The sequence below is a fragment of the Bolinopsis microptera genome, chromosome 1, assembly GCF_026151205.1.
Source record: "Bolinopsis microptera isolate Bmic1 chromosome 1, MBARI_Bmic_1.0, whole genome shotgun sequence".
Classification (NCBI taxonomy): domain Eukaryota; kingdom Metazoa; phylum Ctenophora; class Tentaculata; order Lobata; family Bolinopsidae; genus Bolinopsis; species Bolinopsis microptera.
In genome coordinates this window covers 8,451,662-8,460,334 of record NC_087072.1, presented here as the reverse complement: position 1 = coordinate 8,460,334, position 8,673 = coordinate 8,451,662, and positions in this window count along the sequence as shown.

Genomic DNA, 8,673 nt, shown 5'->3' with positions numbered 1-8,673 from the left:
CGGTATGAGGGGTTGCCGATTGGGACTGATTGGTATTTATGGTGAAATCGCTGAAATTACGCTACTGGAGTTGGTGTCATCATCATCACCAATGATGAGGGCAATTGCCATAATTCCTTATTATCCCTTTTATTCGTTCATACTTCATTTTAGCGTGAGATGACCATTTAAACTGTGTCTAGTTTTAGATTTGACAGTAAATTATAATTTTGACATTTGAAACTGAGCTTTTAACCGGTTGTTTAAACTGTCATGCTACGTCTGATTTCTTACCAATTTAGTGAGTATTTTACTGTAAATATAAGCCTGCTCCATTTATTAGAATATACTGTCCCCTTCTACTACCCAATGTTCAAAATTACATTTTATTAAGTTTCCGATATACTGCTCTTGCAAGGATAGTATTGGAAACTTAGTAAATATGATGCATAATACTTGCTTACAAACGACCTCAATTGATATTATGTCCTTGTATATTTCCCTGGCCTTGTCATTTCACTGTCCGTAAAACAGGAAACTTAACTTTTTCACTTGAAGTTTATAGTATGGAAGTATTCATATTTTGTATCTTTGTATTTATAATTTATATTCTATTTTGGTCCAACTACTACTGCAATCCATTTAAAATTCAACATAGGAGATGTTTTACAGTTTTAAGTTCACCAATAGTAAATTTAATGACTCTCTTACCAGTTACCACGTGAATAACTTACATTCGGACGAGGATAAACAATCGTGTAGAGCAAATTTTCTAATTATACTAGAAGATTATTTTATCTATTCCTGGAAAACTGATAATATTTCGTTAGTTTTTGTATCAGTGTGTTTTTTTGTGTTTTTCCGTTATTTCTGTACAATTCGGATTGTGATATCACATGTTTATTTTCGGCTTTTTATTATTTGATTTAGTTATTTTATATAATTCACTCCAGGATGTAAAAATTGTTTATCTGAAAATCGTGTCTGTCACATCGTGGTTTGAGTGTGGGATATGTAACAGTGCTCATTATATTATACATTGTGATCATATACATATGATATAGTTAAATGATTTTATCAGCAAACGGTTGTCTCATTTTTTCCTCAATATTGAAATTGTTGAACAATTTAGAAAGGAAGTAGTGTATATTATATCCTGTCAGCTAGAAAAGAACGTGGGAAATTGTAGAACTAAAAGCTATCTCATTATTTGCAATCATTACACAGTAAACATATATAACTAAACACAACTGGATAATATGGTTGAAGAGTAGAGGTGCAGGATGATATTGAAAATATTAATTATATCAAACATGATACTGGTACGTTTATTTTATTAGTCATTCGATTAAAACATGTTTGCACATATTTTTGTTATAAAATATCATGGGAGAAGTTTACACTTTTTGTGTGAATCGTGGCGAGATATTGTCACGAGTTATGATTTATGCGGTTGCACGTGAGCTATACATCATATTACATACCTACATTTTAAAGCTAGGAAACTGCCCTTCGTGTCAACTTTTCTTCCAATTTATTTCGTTCTTGTTTGCTGTTCGGCTTGTACTTTTTATAATAATATTAACAATAGACATGTTGACTATACAGGTCATGCCAGAAACTGGACGCAATTTAGCCATATTACTTCGGAGTACAGCACTATCAGTGGATCGTCCCTTTGAACAATAAATTAATCTAAAATCTAGATGGTGTGTCTCTGATTGTTGAGCTAATGTTTATGGACGACGCGACCAGATAGCAGTTAACACATCCAAAGTCATTGTTTTAGAGAACGCCGGATTTATTACAGGTGTCGATATACTATACAATCAAGTTAATGAAGGTGGACGTCCCGCGGGCTAATGGAAAATTCGTCGAATTTCCGCACGCCAATCTGAACATGCAGGGGGGAGAGAGATTGGTGGTACAATAAATTTGTTTGACCTTTCCCAATTTCATGAGACCGCGGGCACTCTGGTACTTGGGTATTGGCATCATGCTGGGCTTTTAAGCGTAGGTCGGATTTGATGTTTTCTTACTGTATGTTTCAAACGGAGAGTCACATGTGACAATATGAACTTGTCATGAACCTACTCCTTCGTATCATCCAATTCTTTGTCCACGACGATTTGATTAAGAATGCATTTTAGGATCAGTGGCCCATCTTTATTCCTAGAAATGTGTTCCTTCAGCTAGTATTAAATCCCGAACAGCTTCAATCTGTAAAGCTTCAATCTGTAACCTGGACATTTTGTTAAAGCGCATTAGTAACTATTGTCATTGTTTACAAGATGTCTACCCTTAATCACCGTCCTAGGGGTGGCTGGCAACTGCGTCTGAAGACAGCAGATCCTCAATAAAAGTCACTTTTTGCTGACTCACTGATTAAGTCAGCACTGTGCAACGTAATGACTTTCAGCGTTCTTTGGATAAAAATGTCTGCTAAAACAATTAGTATAGTAGAAGCATATTAGTTCACTATTATCCCAAGGACAATGGTCAGACGGTGCTATCAACCAATACGACCAGTTGTTTGTTATTGCTTTTAGAAGTGAGACTCACGACTGTTACGCCGACTGATGTGCTCACACATGTGCACCTCTCAGCCCCTCTCGAGGGTCATTTTGTGAGAAATAAGGAGCTTCAGGTGTAGGATTTAAAATATAATTGAATTTGGGGGAACAACTGGAAATTTGGGCATAGCTTCCACGTGAGACACACCTTATGAGCTGGCTACGTTCACTGGGCCACGACGCACTTGCTAAGGTAGGTAAGTGAATGAGGATTGAGGACTCACCTCAGAATAGATACAACGTAGAATACTGTGTTATGGGACTGTGTTAACTGTTTCTAGCGACAGACCTTGGCCACAAAACCCCTTGGAAGCGTTGTAGGATATTATATTATATCATGCTCTTCAAGTTCACGTGTGACACAGTAGCCTTATCAATCAGTAGCACCAAAAGGTTTCTACCGAAGGTGACCTTCAGTTGTCCATTTATCATATGTTCTTTGTTGTGCAAATGTTCGTTGTTGTGCAAATTCCTTACGTCTCTGCAAATTTGTTGGCCGCTCTAAATTCCGAGATTCCTCGGCTTTATCTCACTGATACGAGATATGTGGTGCTACTATTTACCAACTTTTCATCGCACCTTGATTTACAAGAGTCAGTTAAAATAAAAAACATTTAGCGCCTCCATTTGAAATGATTACGGACGCTCGCTAACATATGGTTCGTTTTAAGAAGCGTGCAGTGAAGTGTGGTGTAGTCAGTTTCAACATGGACTCTCGGCTACCTCAATTCATAAAAATTGTAGCCGGGTGCCAAATCAGCGGGTACCAGAATTAAAAGAGTTTAAATGGCGAGGCACCTGTTAACAGGGGGCAGCGTCCTCTCCAGGGTCCCTGTCACGTGGGTATCACGTGACATCATAGTGAGCACTTTACGCTTCTCCTTCTCAGCGGTCGATTGAGTTTATTTGTGACTTCAATTGATTGAATTTCTTTAAATTAAGCATTTGCTTGTTAAAAAAGATACGGCGCTACTTAAATAACGTTTATGTTTTCGTAATATTATTTTTTCAAATTATGCATGACTAGGCCGTTTTGGGTCACGTGATACGTGTGTTTTATTTTGTTACGTGTTTTAATGTACGTTGCAGCGATCTGATTCGCAGCTCGGCTTTAGGGGCATTGCTGAGAATGCTGACTGATTCTAAGTTTAAAAAGACACATCAAAGAAATAGTTTAAGTACCTATTGAAGATTATTCACATATATTCAGACCATTGAAACAAAGGAGCTTGCTTGACGAATTTAAGTTAAAGTTGTAAAACACGATTTGAACGCGGCAGCTTTTTCTCTCACAGCTCATTCATTCATCACAAGTACTCCAACCAGCTCCTCTCAAATTCTCCTCCTCATCAGTCAGTCAGTGCAGCCTGCTCATTTTATGATGAAACTATCCGACTCTCTCCATCTCCGGGCCGGGGTAATACCAGCTACGTTACCTCACCACCCTACTGTAGTACTAATTGTCCTTTCTCACGAGTGTCCTGTTCCTTAATATATATTATGTGCTCCATGTTAAAACCAGTAAACAGTCAAATTTTAGTCGTATGATGGCAAAACATTTTGTTCAACACCGATTCTTCAGGTACGCGGAGACGACCGTCGTTTGTAGATCCTAGAAATTTGTTAATGGTAGTTTTAATGGGAAATAAACACCACAGTCGCGTTTTTTGACAAAGCCCTGCCACCTCGAGTTTATTGCTTGTTGCCATGGGAACACGTAAACGCTATCTGATTGGTCTGGTAAGAAATTTCTCAGGTATGAATCGTTATACGATTTTAAACAGGTTTTACGTATAATTCTAATTCTTAGGTCTAAACGTTCAATAAACCTGCATCACTAACTCTATTTGAGTATTACAAATTTTATTGAGACGATTTGAAAGTTCTCGAGAAATCAATATAGCTACTACCGTAACACGTGACTTCCTTACCTGAGATTTACAGGTTAACGTTAACCTGACTCCCGATTGGTCGTATTTTCTTTGATTAACTCGCGATAAATTATCATTATTTTTGTCTAGCGAGCACTTTATTGCTTTTACCCGCAGTCACGAGACTGTACATTTTACCGATTTTGAGTAATTTTACAGTGAACTGTCATGACTCGTCTACATGGCTGTGTTGACGCCCTCAGGAGATTATCACCCGGCCACCTGACATTTGACGTTCACGTGACTTGGCGAGGAGAGATCACCCAGTCAAATGGTTAACGGAGTCATGTGATCTAGCAGAGGTCTGGAGGTTCGGGTCCCCTTCCTCCTTTGGTTCGATGTAGATTGTGACCAGTTCCAGTTTGGTTGAGATTCAGTTTGTGCATCACGAATTTGCCTGAGCTAAACGTGATAAAACTTTTGCAACGTCAATATTTTTACGTTGTAAGAATCTCCACTTGTCAATCTTTTTACATTATAGAAATATAATCGTCACTAGTGCTCAGAGAGTGAGATCCTTCAGTTTCTCAGTATGTGGTCGCAAACTCTAACGTAGTTTTGTTTACTATGCTTATCTTTTGCGGTGATTCCCATATTTTTCGCATTCAGTACGCTTTTCCATGCCACTTCTTTGTCAACAATCATCAATTGAAACTCTTGTATAAACTGATCGCTGTTAGTTGTTACTACAGTAACTATTCAACATTATTTACATTCCGGAGTATAAAATATGCTTCTTGAAACGCTCAAGTATTTCTATAACTTGTTATTGTATATATTTTAAATACTATTCACTTGAAATTTTAATCATACATATTCGCCAGCAAACTTACTGGTTAACTTTGCAAAACAGGGATATTTTATGTTGTTGTTAATGGCTATAAACCAGCATACGACGAGTATATCCCACTTTTAATACTGGATATTTATAAGATTTGCCATGGTCATATCACCGTGGAAATATTTATATTTAAAAAGATAAATAAATACATTCCGTAGAAAATATATATATTTTTACTACTCCGTTCTTTTAACATTTACGTGACATAGTCACGGTGCTTATTATTTATCAAAATACACTTTTTATGTTTTATTTAGCTTCTTATCTTAGATAATCGTTCGTTTAGGAATATTCGATAATTCGTGCATTAGGTCAGTTTACAACGCCGCTAAACACAATACTTGACGTAAATTTTTGATTTGTTCTCGTCTGACCGAGTCACGATATAGTAGGACGTTTATTAAAGCAACTTGTGATTTGGTGGTCCGTAGATCGTTAAATAGATCTCTCTCGGTGATCCAACTTTACAAGCTTATCTCCTAGATACCCTATTGTCTCATGGTATGACAATTAGCTTACCCCAGCGTGATTGGTCGAATCAGATCACTGAACCGATTGTGTTTTGATTTGAAATGGTGTTATCGGGCCGGTCTAGCGTCACACAGGCAGATGAAACTATTGTTTTCATAATATAAAGCTCTGGTTCACTGGCCTTCGTTATGCACGTGCAGGATTCTATCACTGTCTGTAGCCATGGTAACAGTGCCTAACCACTGAACTGGGTGATTAATCACGTCCAAATAAAACGCATCATCTCACTGTGCAACTAGTCTTGATGAAATTGTGTGTACAACTCCCATCCGACGGGAGTTCGACGTGACTGAGGCTTGTGAAATTTTCATGCTCCGTTTATTTTGTTATTTTGTCTAAATCGCTTTAAATTTCAAGACAGTTTAGAGTTAGCAATGATGCAGTATTTAATTGCGATTTCGGTTAAGGCCATGTTGTTTAGGTAAATTCTTTACAGCGTATTCAGCCCGTCTTGAAACAATATACATATCTATATACTATGGTTTAGACGTTAAATTGTTTGAATATTACGCTGTCCCTCATTGAGTCTATTGGGAGAAAGTTCCCGATTGTTGCAGACGGTTCCGCTAAATAAATTCATCTGTTTCCTTATCTGTAAACGGAGACATGTCATGTGACGTGACCTGGTTTAACTGTGCTTTCTCCCAGAACTACGCGTAGCGCATGAAATAGGGCTGTAGTTTTAACAGCACACCAGCGTTACCATAGCAACGTGAAAAGGAATTACAAATACTATTCGCAGTATGTATTTTAACCAGTTAATTCGCGTTTAAACCTGTGGTTAACTGCACTGCCGCCCAGTCAATATGCCATTGTAACTGTTCATTATTTTCAATTATGTCTCTCTTACTATACGAATTAATTTCGTTTATTTCATGTGGTTACCCTCTCCACGCATTACTGTACAAGCTAAACTGTTTGAATATTTTCTAGCGACTTGGTTTTGTTTTGAAAGTATTGGGAGGATATTGTAACTGTTAAATATTACAAAAGGAAGGGGGGCCAGTTAGGGAGGTAATATGGGGCCGGGTCCTGTATTTTTATTAGCGGGCACAATATTACGGCCAATGTGAGTTGCGTGCATGATGTGGATGATGCTTCCTGAACCGATTCCATTGTTTATAACGTTGTATTGTTTTAGGTCCATCCTATCTTTTTGTGCCATGGGAATTCATATTAACTCCTTTTATTGAGTTATATATATTACCTTTCAGCTAATTTAAACCATTGTTTCGATCTATTGAAAATCTTTTCACATAACCTCAAAGATGTGATGTTACTTTATTTAACAGACTAGCTTTTACTATTAGGCGCCGTTACAATTATAGCAATAGATTATGTGACATTAAAGTATAGCGATATACAATAAATTATCAAGATTCCACGTGTTGCAATCATTTTGTTGTGTCTATTTTACCGGTTGCCTTGCAAGCTGGTTCAAGATTTGCGATCAAACCTCAAAGTTTTTATACCGAAAAGTGCGCGATCATTCTATAGAATTTTGATCACCAAAGTTTGACGTTTGCAGTTATCTAAATTATATCTAATTTGAAGCCTTGCTTTGAAACCTTACTGTTAGCTTTCATTTAATTTTATTACGAATAGTGGTGCATTTAAAGCAGTTTGAAGGACGTAAATCAAAATGTGAAGTTGTCAAAAGCTTGAGAATTCAACAGTGGTCATCTGAGGAGAACGTGCGTCACGTGACCCTGAGAAAGTAAAGGTGTGTTTCCTGCTAACGATCGTGACCGGTTAAGTAACCATTTTGATACTACCAGAGCTTATATAAGAGAGAGCTACAACTAAACAATTCAAGATCGTGTTAATTACTATTTAAATTTTAATACCTTAACGCCTGGAAGTTAGCTGTTAAATCCGGTCACGTGTGGAACTGGATCACGAGACAGGAGCAGCCAATCAGGAGCTGCAAATCACCGATATTTACACTGTTATCCTGATTTCAGCTTTGCTAGCTGTCACTCCGGAGACAATATATATCAGTCACGTGACGCAGTATAAATATGTCGACGGAAATATTTATGATTATTTCTCAAGCGTGATACTAGTTTATGTGTTTACTGTTTAATGTTTACTGTTTAATGTTTTAATGGCAAATATTTTATTGTAATGGTATGGGATTTATTGGAATCAGACATCGAATTGGTTATGACCGTGACTTTGTTAAGCTTGTCTATAAAATTGTGTTTTGGCGACAACCAATGGGTTGCCATGGCAATTCAGTGGGTTGCTGTGGAAGTATGGTAATGATCACGTGACAGCTATTCCACTCATTCTTGTTAATGGAGGATTGTTGAAGTTTCCTCTTTGTGGTACTGAAATGCAACTTTTTACCCGTCGCCTATCCTCGTAATGAACCAATGCCCGATGTGAGTTTCCTGTTACGCTGATAATATTAATTGCTCCCAGATGCTTTAATTCAAAATATTCCACTAATTGATCCCCGATTTTCCATATGAACTAACGACGTTGATTAGGATTTAATTTTAGTTGCTGCTAGTTTCGCGAATGGGTTTACCACAGTTTTAATTAACAAATACAATGCATCGGATTAGTCGTTTCAATCCACGATTCATTATGAGATCTTCTTGCAACTTTCGTAGAACAATAGTCAAATATTTCTAACGGCATATTGTGCTAGGTACCACTTCAAACTGAGTTAAGTTTCAGATCATAGAGATACATAAGCATAGGATGAATTGATCAGTCGATTCGATCTACCATTCAGTGTGTATGATCTGTCATCTGCAGCAATTTTCATATCACAATTGTCAAATATTTCTAGCTTCATGCGGGCCAG